Below are 14915 nucleotides of genomic sequence, written 5' to 3'. Positions count from 1 at the left end.
AACATACACTATAACCTGGCAAAAAGCCCAGCAGTTTTCTATAGGCTGTCAACATCAGGACTGAAATACCATTAATTTTTGTCTTCCCATTATTAAACTTTCTTAAAACTAATTAAACTATTGTTTATTTTTAATCAACGCAAGTACTTTAGGAAAGAAATTGATACTTTATTGTTCTTCTCCAAGCAAGTATACAGCACAGCCTGCCAGAGACCATCTCCCAGAGACTGCATATACAATTATCTAAAATTACCCTACCCCCTCCCCAAACCATACTAGCTCCACACAAACTGTCACTTACGTAATTCTCTCCCAGTATTTATATTATTTTTCCTAATTCGGAGCATAACTGAAAGACCTATTACATACTCTCTTCTATAATAGCTATTAACCTAGAGAGAGCTCCTACAAAGATTTATTGTATTAAATCACGCAAGGAAAAGAGGGAGTAAACACAATTTATGTGAAAACAGAGAAGATGCAGCCGCTCTGATGTCTACCTGAGTTATCCCCAGGTGCTTGGGCTCAGCTGTCATTTCAGGAACAATGATGAGGTTGCGAGGAGAAAAACGGCTTCTGTGTGCCGTATATAGGTTAGCCTGGTCCTTGCCAAGCGAGTTCACTGCCAATCTTTCCAGTGGCCAAAGCTAATGTGTATTTTACAAGGTATGATTATTGTGTTATCTTAAAAACGCGGCAGTGAAAAGAGGAAGGGACAAGAAAAATAAATCTCCAAATTAAGGTAAAAGTATCTGAACAAACGCATTAATCATTTAATTCAGGTAGGCACACTTCATCCAAATCCTGTTCACACTGGGAGCATACTGGTTTCAGGAGGGAAGGCAGGAGGCAGGCCACTATATAACATTACACAACGTTCAAATAATACTAGTAAGCCAGTTTGCCCACTACTTGATACGCACACCGTTTTGAACTTCTATATGAACTCTACCGCACGTGCAATTCAACTGTAGAACAAAGACTTTTAAAATAATTTCTACTTTGTTACGCATAAAAATCAACATATTTATCTCCACGCAGCTCTTCCTGAAACGAATGGGAAATGATTTGTCCAGAAGCTGAAGGAAGCAAACCTGTGATGCATTTACCACCTGCAGTATACTGTATAGTTTTGTTTGCACATGACATGAAAACTTGGCATTAATTTCTATTTAGACAATAATACAGTAAATATATTCATTTTTAGCAGATTTCTGCAATCTACATCTCAGCTTTTCTTTGAATTCGTAATATAAGTAATTTCATTCCCATTCAAAAAATTTAGCACAAACTTAACTTTTGAGCACATGCCTAAATGCTTTTGCTGCACCACAGTTTTCACAATCTTTTTTTTTTTTTTTTCCTTAAAACTCTTGCAATCAGGAAAGCACCGACAAGAATGAACTTCTTAACTTCTTTTAATTAAAAAAATAAATAAATCACACCCACCCACCCCCCCAACAACAGCCACCACTTTCAATCACTAATTCAGGAAATACTTAAGCGAGGCTGGAGTTTTTTTTGTTTGTTTGTTTGTTTTTTTAAAGTTTTAAGAGCAGTAATTTTTTTTCAGTAAAAAAGAAAAAAGTACATCATCTTATAGAATTACAATAACACAAAGACTTTCAATTAACAGCTATTCTTAAGCTTGGCCATTCCCTCTCCCCATCTGGCATTTTTTCGCGGACAGGAACCCGATATGGCTGTGGACAGCTGTATATGAGTCCAAGTAAGCACCACCTGAAGCACCGCAGTGTAGAGCTGGATGTAATTAGCACAAAATATGACTGATAAAACATGAACAATTTTAAAAGATACTGACATTTGTGCCTCAACCAGGCAAACACTTACGTGCTTACCCTTAGTACAGCGAGCAACTCACAGGGACTACTCACCAAAGGAAAACTAAACGCACCTAAGTCAGGGCAACAGCAGCTGAAGCCACGCTCGAGAGCCACCGCACTACCAGTGCGGCCAGGAGAGGCGAGTCTCTCGCACCACAGCCACCAGGGCCGCCTTCCTCTTTTCAGTTAAACTAATACCAGTTTAAGGTATCCTATCAAACACCTACCTTCAAATTAAATGCATTTTATCTATATGTAACAAAATCAGAGTGATACACAGCGTCTGACAAAAAATATTTTATCTACACATTTTGATAGACAGCAATTCAAAATAATTCAAGCAACAAAATGCACTTTGTGCAAGTAGCTTATTTCACTGTGTAGGCTAAATGTATTTTGAGGAAGGATTACATTCTGTTTGGCAATTTATTTTATTGACAAAGTGTATTTCATCAGATATTGCTTCGCGTTTTGTAGACAAATGCATGTTGTCAAATACTTCATTTCTTCTGGTGGATGAAAAGTATTTTTCCACACAAATTCTAAAACTTCTTTGGAGATCACAATGAATTCCACATAACAGTAGGTTCTACAAACACAGTGCTTTTATTATAAACCTGTTTAAAATATTGTACAATTTTTAAGACTATACCTGGACTATTTCTGTATAAAACTGACACAAGTGTGGTTGCGATCCCTCACAATAATGAATAATCATATATTTCTATATTCGTTTTTTGTGAGATCAAAATCAATATCTACATAATTTTGGGTTCTGTAACTGTAATTTATGCAGTAGTTTTACTGCAAATTTAACTTCAAAGTAAATATATTAAGGTCTTAAAATGGTAACTGCCAAGTTACCATTCCTACCATTTTTGAAGACAATTATCTTCACTGGTTTCTTCCTGAAATCTCTTGTTACATTACAGGGGTATAGTATTACTTCATCAGAGAGATAACCTGTTCGAACCAACAGAAGCACTGTTACCAAGCATGCTAGCTTCATCAAGTACCCTGTTTGCTACTTCTACTTTTGCCCAGTGTTGTTTTTTACTCCACTTCAATAATAAAAGAAATATTCCGTTTGTTCTCAGTAGACTCCATCCTAAACAAGTAAGCAAACCCATGGACAATAAAGATTGCTTGAATATAAAACCTAAACGTACACAGAACATGAAAGAATATGCACAACTTACTCCAAAATACTCCGTAGGAATCAACCTACGTTTATTTCGGAAGAGCACCACTAAGTAAACAGGGGAGGGAAAAAAAAGTCCACACAGCTGGGGCCAAGAAAAGTGGCCTTCCAGGGAAGGGGAAAGGAGGAGGAATAAAACAAAACAAAACAAAAAATCCCACCCTTTGTATTTGAAATGGTAGGTTGAACTGAAGCCCTTGCTCTTTGTACCTCTAACCAACCTTACTCTCTTTCCCCCTCGCAGCTACAAACTCTCAGGCCTTGCTATGCAACTAGGGGGTAACTTGCAAAGAACCTGGTGATGGTATCAGTCCTCTGAGTCACGTGAAGCATTTCCTTGCCTGATTTGCAGCTATTAGGCAAGAATTCATGTCACCTTCTGCTTCCAAGAGAAAGACTCCTATTGCAGCAGTTCAGCTAGAAGAAAGCCAGAAGATAACCTAACGGAGCAAGTTCACATGAAATGCATGACTGCAGATTTCATACACCTGTTTTAATTATATTTGTATAAGATGACACTGGAAGTAAGACTTCAAACTTTTACCTACTATCTTTTTATAAGATGAGTGTTTTTTTCATCTGCAGTTAACACCTAGTAGGAATAACTATCTACTTACTGTAGCAGCCTGCATGAGGCAGAAGCCCTGCTACTCTGCCTTGGGAGGAGACACACGCAGGAAGGCAGCCTGTGATGCCTCCCTACCTCCACCGCTTGGTACAACCTTCAGAACACTTCCCTTCAACAACAATTTCCCTCAAATCTGTAACTCTTTCCCTGGCCAAAATAGACATGAGGCCTCCCACTGAGGTCCTCCCTCACATGCCTTTTCTCCTCCTCCATTTACAAAAGCTACAGCAAGATAAATAGAGATAACGAAGCACAGAACAAGGGACTACTGGACTAATACTTTTTACTGGGGAGCAAAGCACAGGGGCTGTGGCTCACAACCAAGGGAGAGAAAAAGAAAGATCTGTTGCACGCAACATCCTGGATCCTCCTACAAACTCCTGGAAAACCACTGCCTCACTGCAGATGCCCGTCTTCCCTAAAACCAAGACCATCCCTCCCTGCCTTCTCAAAAATATCTTGGCTTTCTTGACCCACCTAAAGCCACTTACTTCATTGCCAAGGAGTTCATACTCAGCTCTGGTTTTACCATATGATGGACATGAAGAACACGCATTCACTGTACAATCGGGAACGTGTTAATGTTTGCATTTTGGACTACTTTGTGCATCAAGCACAAATGCATGGCTTGCTAACCAAAACTCCCAGGGAAAGAGGGCAATTGGGCAACCTGCCCATCTGTCCGATCTGTTGGCCAGTTAAAAGGTTTACAGCTATAGCTTAGTGCTCACGTCCCCACCTAGCTGGTCAGTTCTTTCATGGAAGGAAGTTCTCAGTGTTCTTGGCCCTCACACAGGCTGCAGATGGTTCTTTGGAAAAGCTTCTTGAAACCATTTTTTACTTGCTACATGTGTCACTAAATAGTCTTATTCAAAATTACTGTTTTCAGAGTTGGAGAGAGACAAAGAAAAAGTGAGGGAGAGTACTAACTTGGTTAAAGGTAGTTGCAGTAACCTTTACCTTTATCCTTCTCTAGTTGAAAGTTTTGATGGTCCTTGCAGTAAGGTTTAAAAAAAGGTTTTTTTTTTTTTTTTTTGGTTTCTTGCTGTACCCATTCTAAAGAGCCATACAGCATTACAAGCAATGGGGGGGGGGGGGGGATCCCAAGACAAATACTCTGCAGAAAAACACAAGCTTTGTGCAACTACTTCAGTGCATATGTGCAGTGAAAGAACTGCAACTAAAAGATGTTGAAATACAAGAAATTACTAACATAGTCAGTCATTTCATTGCAGAAGGGAAGCAAGCTGGCAAAGCACCAGTTACCCTTTTGTAAATCCATGTTAACTATTACTGATAACCTTCTTATGCTTCACATGTTTGGAAGTGGATTCAGATGTACATGCTGCTCCATGATCTCTCCAGGGACTGAGGTGAGGCTAGCCATCAATGTATGAAGGTGGTAACATTAGCCTTCTACCAGGAACCTCCTCCAATTGTCTTGAGTTTTCATGAAGCCAGCTGATCACGCAGGTCAACTCTGTCTGTACCTTAGGTGTATCCCATCCACCTTATGTATTTTAACACATCCAGCTTTTCTTAAGTAGCCCCTGGCCCACTGTTCCCTCACTGCTGGCTTTACCTCTGCTCCCCAAACTGTGCTGGTACACAGAGAGGTCTGGGAGTAGACTTTGCTCATGAAGAGCAAAGCAAAACCTGCGAAAAATACTTCATACTTTTCCATAGTGTCCATCACTAAGTCTTTTCGCCATCCGTGAGTGTACCCATGTACCTAGAATTTCCCATTACAATACACATAAATACCTACAGGAACCCTTCTTGTTATTCTTGAGGTCCCTTGCTAGTTTAGCTCCAGCTGAGCTTAGGCCTTCCTGATTTTGTCCCTCTCTGAAAATTTTTTACTAAAACACACACACACGCTCTTCCTCTGTTGCTTGTCCTTGTTCCCACTTCTTATCTACTTCCTTCTTGTCTTCTTGCTCATAGAGAAGCTCCCCGCTTAGTCAACCACATAGGGTGGTTTCCCACGGAGCTCCTGTTCTTCTTCCTCCAAAAATCAGCCAGTTCTCTCAAGTACCGTTCCCTTTCCTGATCACTTCCCAGGAGATTCTGACTACTGATTCCACCAATAAACCAAAGTGTTTTAGTTCTTATCAGGTGCATGCATTTGAAGAGCATTTCCCAGTCGTCTCCACTTACTTTTCATCGGTTCACATCCTAGAGCAATCACAGAGCATAGGATTCCAAAATAAACATTGGATGAAACTGAGAGACATTCTCCAGATATGCACCAAATGCCCTTCAAGTGCAAAAGGACATTCTGGCTTAGCTCTAGTCCGTTTCCAAGGACTGAACGTACAGCGCAGACATCAACTGTTTTGCGTTATAGATCAGCTCCTACTGGTCTGTACTAATGTCAACATAGCCAGTACCTTGTGCCCTTTATGCCCAATCACCTATGAACCACATTTACATTTAAAGGTCTCTGTTGAGAGGTTTTGGGGGAGATTTACTTGGCAGTCATTAAACTGAGAAAAGGTTTCATAAATTTCCAAATTGGGTGACACCCACAATGACAAATGTAGCCTTATAAAACTTATTTTCCTAGACTTACCTTAAAATAAATAGGAAATACTTCCCCAAAGGGAACTCGGAGAAACAGCCGAATTTTAGGTAGTGTGAATCACCTTCTTATTGCCTGAGAATCAGTTTAAACATTTTCATCAGGGTAAACTTGATCTTTGTAAATGACGACAACCCAGATTACCTACTTTGACCCGTAAGAAACAATTTACTGTCAGAGAATCAGATGCAAATCTTCAACACTGTTGCTAACCTTCATGTCACAAGGTAAGTAGATCACGCTAGCAAAAGGTAAGTTACATGTTTTGCCATAGTTTTCAAGCACATGTGTAGGTCCATCCCTACATAGTCAGCGTTGCATGAGCCTCACCTCAAAGTCATAGCTGATTCTTTTCTAAAGTCCACATTCTGAATTAATTATACCGTTTCATATTAGAGACTTACAAAAAATGTATTTATTAGTCCATACATATTTAGTCCTCTGTCTTCAAGGCATACACTTGGTCAAGGTAATTTCAAGTGGCAAATTAATAAAATATTAGCTGCAAAAGTAATCCACACATTGATATCAAGTATCACCTAAATAAATCAGAAAGAGTCAAGCTCACTATCACGTGTGTCACCCAGAAAAACACATAGTAACTGCACTATACCAGTCCAGAGATTATAGCTCACCTAACCAGCACAGGTTAACTAGAGAGCTATACTTCAATTTTTAAAAATTGCCAGTTGTTGCATGTATTATTATCATACTAAGACATCTTGGCAACAATTAATAGTTACCCAGTTCATAGAAATTGCTTTCATTATTTCTGAAGCAGCTACTTCCTTTGAATGTAATGACTAAGGGAAAAGAAACAGATGTTTTTGTTGCTAAGGAGACTGAATAAAAAAATGAGATAAAGCAAATATTTAAAATAATTTTTAAAAGAAAAATTCATTTCCCTTGGAATTAACTACTTGCTTTATAACCAAAAGCGCAGCCAGCTATCGTGTAACAAAACACCAGCGCATTTCTTTTCTTGCATTGCAATTGTTCTGCTACAATATATTCTGCATATTTATTCTGGGAGAGCACAGCATAACAAATGAAGATGCCTAGACACATATAGCAGTATCTCTATATCTTGAGTAGCTGCAGATGCTCATTGTCAAAAGCGGATATCTGCATAATAAAAGCTAGATCTCTGCTTAAGTGAGGAAAACTTCAACTGTCCATGAAATGTGCCACATGAGAGTTATGATATAGCTAGTACTAAAAAAAAAAAAGTTTGAGATACTGTTTGAGAAGATTACATTAGGCAAATTGTTTTAATGTATATGTTTACATTGCTATAATTAACCAGGCATTGTATAAGCATGGACCAGATGTCCAGGTGGCATAAAAAGCTAGGTCAGTAGTGACCTGCGGGAAGTAAAGTTTCTTCTACTGTATATACTTAACTAAATGTGTTAGCAATGCACATTTAAAGTAATTAGAAAAGGAGGAGTGATCACTTAGGTACTTGTAAGTCAAAGGGTACTGTTTACTTATTTTTAATATGAGTAAATGGCCACATTTTAAGCAACCCCAAAACCTCCAACTATTTCTGAAATGTAAGAACTATATTCTGCTTTTTAAAAATTCACGTGCCACACACATTAAAACAAAACAGAGCTGTTAAAACTAACATGTTGGAGATACTTTCTTTAGGATGTTTACAGAGCCTCTTCACAGAGCACAAGATACAAGGGTTTGATTATCATCAGATTCACACGAGGTCCTTTGCTCTTCTAACTCACTGCCGCTAATTCACTGCATCTGTGGCAGTTAGCAGCAAACCTCCTTTGCGGTTCTGAACCCTGCATCCAAAAATCAACTCCTGATGAAGTAAAACAAGACAGGCCTCAAAAAGACAAGATTATACCCAGCCGCTAGTAACACAGGTGCTACTTTAAAAAACTCACACAGCTGTATTGAGTTTATTATACCAAATATATAATTTTGAACTACTCTGTTGAAACCCATACTTTGAAGGTCCGGTGTATTTTGTTTTCCTGTAACAGGTCATACAAGACAACAGCATCATAGTGTTTTTCCACTTCAAGTCACTGTAAACGTACTAACATTACAGGAAATGTTTATGTAAATGATACTCTTCTATAAGGCACGGCGAAACGGAGAATAAATAATTGCTTGAGGACAAGTGGCAAACCACAACCTTCCCTGTACACAACTTTGAATGTGAAAGCAGAATAAAATTGTAAGACAAAAATCATTTGTCCTATGAATCATCCGGCTTCATACTGGAATTGCAACATTGCTACAGAGCAGCACCGTCCTGTCACTCTCCGCTGCCCTCCTGACATGTTTTCCCACTGCATTATTAGCACCCTGGAAGGACTCCCTATTACTCAAAACTGATTTATTCTTGCAAGGTATCTGGCCCACTCTCATATCTCCTTTCCTGCAGTCAATAGCAGCCATCTCCAGGTTGACATCTGTGCCTGTTTTCAGGCTTATTGTAACTGATTCATGTCCCCGCTTCTGTGGCAAATATATATAGCTGTCAGCTGGAGTACTGCCGGCACTAGCTCTTCCCGACACCGAAACGCCTGAAAGTGCCCAACAGTTTGATTTCTCATTGCAGTGGCAGTTTAGCTCTATCTTCTACCAAACCTGCATTTGGGAAGACCCTTTCCAAGCAAATACAGCCTGTCTACAAGGAATAAACTTGCAGACAGGCTCAGAACCAGAGCGCCTTGTAGATGAGGTCACCTGGAGCCTAATGAGGCCATTTATATCCCCTGCTTTTACAAATATGAGCACAAACAGCTCCACTAAAAACAAAGGAAAGAAACTTGGCAGAAATTTTCTCTTTACACAAGATGCTCTTCTCCCAACTATATTTTTTTAGTTACGCAAAAACGATCAGAAGGGGCAGGTCTGGACCGGAACGAACATAGCTGAGCGCTACCTTCAGCCACTGGTTCCCCACCTGCGCGTTCAGTTCCTCCAGAAACATCTTGCAGACGCCTACACAGCCATACCACCTCAAACTCTACTCACGGAATCACTAAAAACAGAGGTTTCCTTCCAAGGAAGGATGCTGACTGCAAACCTTTTCCTTTCCACTGGCAAGCCCTGAAATAATTCAGTGAAGGATTCATTATTAAACATGAGGTGCTAAATCTCTCTCAAGCAGGTAGAATTTCCTTTGAAATGGCGCTGAGTTACACTGAGACTTCAAAAGCAGCTCTACAAAACCTACAGTTACCACAAATGAGTTCTCAGTACAGGAAAAAAAATTGGATAAAACCATAAATAAAGGATAGTACCAAGCGTATTACAATTAGCATTTTACAATTGCTCCTGCCAGACAGCTTTATTCAGGGCTTGTGTCGGGTTACACAGAAGTATTCCATAGAGTGTAATTTGTGACGAACTATCATGCCCGTTTTGGGTCCTCTGAGGACAGCCACAGAATGCCATTTCACATTTTCGAGTCAAGATCTGCCATTTAATTTACTCTTTAAGGAGTGATCAGATCGTTTTTCCAACATCATCTTTAAGCTTGCATTCTAGGACAGCCTGAGTACCTCCAGCGTTTTCTTCCCTTCACCCTTTTGCTCAGTCCCCTATTACCGTAGAAGCAAAAAGCTGAATTTTCTTAGGTTAGGACATATATGAAAACCTGCCTTTAGTTAGGTAATGCAAAGAATTGCCTACATTTGCCTATGTTTCAATGGGCAGGGCTTTTTTCTCCACAAACAGCTTTATAACACCACCACCTGAAATATGAGAAAGATGAATTCCACAAGGTCATAGCACAGAATGCAGATATTTTTATTAAAATTTGTAGCCAACTCCGAAGAGAAGCTTATGAAATTCTGAGTACTATCAGCATCTATTTATCAACACTCAACTTGTGCATTACAGAGTAATCAGGCAAAAAATCCAGGACTCCTCCAAAAAACTACTCATCTTTCCCAGCACCTTCTTACTGGGCCTTCAGTAATATTTTTATATTTTTATATAGTTAATTTTTCCCATCACAGTCTTCTCATTTTGGATACCCTTGTCCAGAGTCCACTAAAGATATTTTCAGATACAGTAATCCTCTTTTTTTTTTTTTTAAATCACCCTAGACCTAATGTTCTACTTCAATCAGTCTCATCTTCTGTACATCTGACAGTCCTGAAATTTATCCAAAACAAGATTCAATTTCTCACTTGTCCATGTAGGACCTGAGAATGACCACTTCATTTATTTCCTCAAATCAAATCCTGTATGTTAATAAATCCTGCTAACTAATTTTTTCTCACAGCGAGTAGTTCTGCAGTGCTCAGGCCAATGCACGGGCATGGCACCATTTAGAGCCACCGCCAAAAGTAAATAGGTTAAACCCCACAAAAACAAAAGTATACAAAAAATATGTCTCTTCTTCCTTAAAATACTTTTTAATGAATCAAAGGACTGGTGCTATGAAATGATATATCAAACCACTGGAAGCTATCTTAATTCTACTTTTGTAATCATTATTTTAACTCTACTTTTGTAATCGTTATTTGTATCACAATGATCCATTTTAATTGAATATATATCCTTGTTCTTCCACCTTGCTGACCTATTGCTGATAGTTACAGAAAGTTGCTATTTTGTAAACAAAAACAAAGGAAAATTAAACACTTTGTTTTTTTCTTCCTTTTTTGGAAAATAAATAACCACCTTTTCCATGCATTATAGTTTATTAGGGACGCAGATTTGGGGTTGGGTGGAAGAAGGCAATAAGTATATGGGAGAATACTGGAAATTTATTTTGTTAGTACATAGCTTATAGTAATTTACTCTAAATAATTTTTATGTTTAAAAAGGATGGAATTTTCCCTTTGCTGCTCAAAGTTAAGCAGGAGGAAGATCAATAGCAGAAGTTATATTGGTTTTGTGGTTCTAATTCTGAGTGCAAGTATTTTATTTATTAACTTGTAATTGTGAGTTTGCTGCTTAGGAAATAAAAAACAGAAATAGTCAAGAAAAGAAGTATACAAAAATCAATCGAAAGGAATTAATTTTCTGTAGTGAAAAGTAAGAGCATACTTAAAAATAAAATTGTTTGCAAGACTCCATATTTAAAGAATATGGGCTCTTCCCTGTCACATTTATCAACTACTATTTCAGCCAAATGCATCTTTTCTATCTTTAAAAGATACAAAGAAATACATTTATTCAAACTCATAAAATACCTGATTGAAGATTGAGTGCAAGTTTCCAGCACAAGCACCTCAGGAAGTATGACTGTACTACCAGAAATACCAGCCACAACCCCCACATAAGGCTATGTTAAAATTCTTAAGAAAATTTTTGCAATTGAAATTTGATGAAACTGGGAAAGTGGGGTGTGGGGTTTGAGGGTTTGGGGGGATTTTTTTTTTTCCCCCCTTTGGAGGCTATGAGTACAGAGCTACATTAGTAAAGGCAAGAGGAGCCTTAAAATTAAACAATTATGAAAGAGGTAATCCAAGCAGACTAGAAATGAATAGCAATTCCCACTGAAGGTACCTCTCATAAACTGGTCAAACATCACAAAAACACACAAACATACGTGCCACTGGCAGAAGTGCCCTGAGAATTTGACTGAAAACATCCAAAAAAACATGAAGTCTTTGATCTACAGGCTAAAAACAGAGCAGTAGTTTTTGTACAGGATGCTGCCGCTGAGAAGATCCACATACACTGTATACTTTCGCCCCCTTAAAAAAAAAGATGATTGAGAACTAACCTATTCAACATGGCAGAGGGAGGCACATAAGCCTGGCAAGAGCGAAGTAGGCTATTCCAGTAACCAGCTCAAACTTTGATTATCTACACCAATGCAAGCTTACAGACGGCTGTTAAATACAGAACGTACTCTTCTAGAAAAAGTGGCAGCTCTAAGAGGGCAAAATACCTTGCACCATCACGAGCCAGGACCGCAAGGAGGGCTGGAGCCAGCAGTGCTCGGAGGCCAGTCCTGCTCCCCTAGGGGGAATCACAGTCGAGACACAAAGCTGAGGAACTGAATCCCTCCTTGAGCAGAAAACCAGCAGGGTTTTGTTCAAGAAGTTATACTTTTTTTTTTTAAAATGTAGTTCCTTTCGAAAGGCTTTGATCCGCCATGATGGGATGATAGGAGCTTTGGTTGAAAAGAAAGAAAAAAAAAAGCTAACAAACATGCTGAAACCTGATGTCACTGCAATGGCCTCTGAATAACACAGAAGAGGCTCGAAAGGACACAATAGAGGGAAATGAGGCCTGAGATTTGTTTCTGAATCGCCGGCGAGTCTCTGCCGGTTGTGTAAAGAAGAATGAATCAAATCAAAAGGCAGAAAGAGGGAGCACTTAGGAGCTGAACAAACAGCACAAAAAGGACATAACTGAGAAGTTACCAGCACCATCTTGTCACACCAGCAAGTACTGAAGGAGCGGTGGCGGTTCACGGCGTGTGGCCGCAGCGGAGCCCAGCGCCGGCTGACCACCAGCAGGAGAAACCCCAGCCCGGGACGGGCCCCAGCTGCAGAACAGCTACTGCCACATTAAAGGCTGGACTCCTCTCAATAGAAAAAAAGAGAGCGTCAAACCCTAACCCCTGCAAAATAAAACCTTAAACCTGCTTAATTCTCTCTGTGCAATCTTGTGGTACGCAGGCTTTTCCCCAGCCTCCAGGAACTGGGGGAAATCCTCTGAAAACAACTACTTTGCTGCTCTGCACTGCGCACCCATCGCTTGCTTGCTCGCACGCACGTCTTGACTCCCGCAAACCTGCGGCAAAGCCCTGCAGCCCAGAGGCAGGAACACCACCCAGGGATTCCCTTTCCCCAAGACCTGAACGTCCTTCCAGGCCTCAGTATTTTTTTTTGTTTTTAAAGGTAAAAAAACAGCACATAGAGTCCAGTTGCCACTTTGAAAGGTTTAAATGAGTACATTCCACCCTTCCCCCCCCCCCCCCCCAATTTCTGCAGGGAATTACACATGAGATTTCACACACAGCTTTAGTACGGACTTGCCATCCCACCGCGGGAGATCGCCCCATGCCCACGGCAGCCGCTGAACAAACCACCAACCCCAACCGCAGCCAGGGATCCCGAGGCTGAGCTCACTGAGCGGTTTTGAACTTTTCCCCAAGGAGTTAGTTCTGCAACCTTTCCCTGACGAACTGCAGTTGAGACACAGAGCAGAAGTGAGAGCTTCTGCACCAACTTCTTTTATTGCTTCAGATTTGTTTTCTAGGAGTTCGTATGCAGAGTATTTGCCAATCCGTCCTTTAATTCTTTGAAGATGTGTTATGGAGATCCTTTAAAACACATATATGAACTTCTACATAAAGTATATAGATATATATGTAAGTAAAAAATAGTTTTCCAGGTATCAGCTATTTAATTCTTAGTTATTAATTATATACTACAGACAGATAATTGTAATAATATTCAGACTTGCAAAAAACAAAAAAGCTAGATTTTCTTTCTCACTATAAAGCACTTATACCATAGCATTTCTAATTTTAATTTCACTTTAGCTTACCTAGAGATGTCCCATAAATTTTGGGAATTCAGAGAATCAGACAGAATAATTCACTTCAGAACTATGTAGCACAGATCTTAACGCTCTGAAACACTCTTGAGTCATGGAGTTATAAACCACATTTTAGCAGAAAACATTTAATGATAACCAATTGGCCTTTAGCAAACAAAAGGCAGAAGAATGAGTTGATTTTTTTCAGTGAGCGAAGTAATTCGCTCAGAATTTGGTGCCTGTCATGTTTAAAAAAATTATCAAACCCCAGTTATGATTTCTGCCATGCTTTGAAAGAAATGTGATACAATTTAAAACATTGCATTAAATCAGCTCTAATTAAAGGGTTTATTTTACAAAGGGCACAAACTATAAGTAGTTCCTTAAGCAACTATCCCACTGAACTAAACTGCTTGAGCAATAATTTTCAGGTGTACCACAAAAATGATATTCACTGCAGTTAAAAACTGCAGGAGAATAAGGAGATCAGAACAAAAAAAGAACACTTTATCTAATATTTTTATAGGAAGCAACCAACTGAAGGTCGCATTTCCTTTCCTCTTGAGCTACTCCTAAGCAAGACAGCCTACTTTCTTTGCTGGACACATCAGGAGAGTGTGTCACTGGATATAACTATATTAATTACCAAAGGGAATGTACAACTTGGTTAAATTATAAGGTGTCTTGTGAGCACTCCGTCCAGCATTTAGAGGTACCACAAAACAACGCACAATTTGCAAGGTTCTTCCTCTTTATCTTTTCACTGAACAGCATATGTTATAGGATACGCAGATTTACAGCATCATGATATGCAGTCAGTTAGCTACTCTTATCAACTGAAGAGTTTTTATGGTGTTACAACTCTGAATAAAAAGCCCACTTGAGGAAAGGAAAAATTCTTTGGAAACCAGGAGCAATAAATACCTAAAATCCTCATCTGACCCTGAATTTGTCAGGATGGGCAACTCCAGCAAATGAAACTCCGGGTTGCAAGGGAAAAGGTGCATTTCTCTTAGTGAAGCAGTCTCAAGTAATTCGACTGGGCTGGAAGAGACTGAAGGAGATTTCTGTAAAGGAAAGTGCTAGGACAAATTGCTTTCCTCTACAAAGAAACACTTTCCTGCAGAGATCTAGAAAGGCATTTTTCAAGCATAGATGGAAGCACTTCGG

General features: G+C 39.4%; 1 protein-coding gene across 1 annotated transcript in view; it reads right to left on the bottom strand.

Annotated features, from left to right (window-relative positions):
- Positions 1 to 14915, bottom strand: part of TENM2 (teneurin transmembrane protein 2) — a 692618-nt gene that overhangs the window by 608874 nt on the left and 68829 nt on the right. The window lies entirely within an intron of this gene.

The sequence above is a fragment of the Struthio camelus genome, chromosome 13 (assembly GCF_040807025.1).
Source record: "Struthio camelus isolate bStrCam1 chromosome 13, bStrCam1.hap1, whole genome shotgun sequence".
NCBI classification, from domain to species: Eukaryota; Metazoa; Chordata; class Aves; order Struthioniformes; family Struthionidae; genus Struthio; species Struthio camelus.
This window is presented reverse-complemented; position numbering and strand designations above follow the sequence as displayed.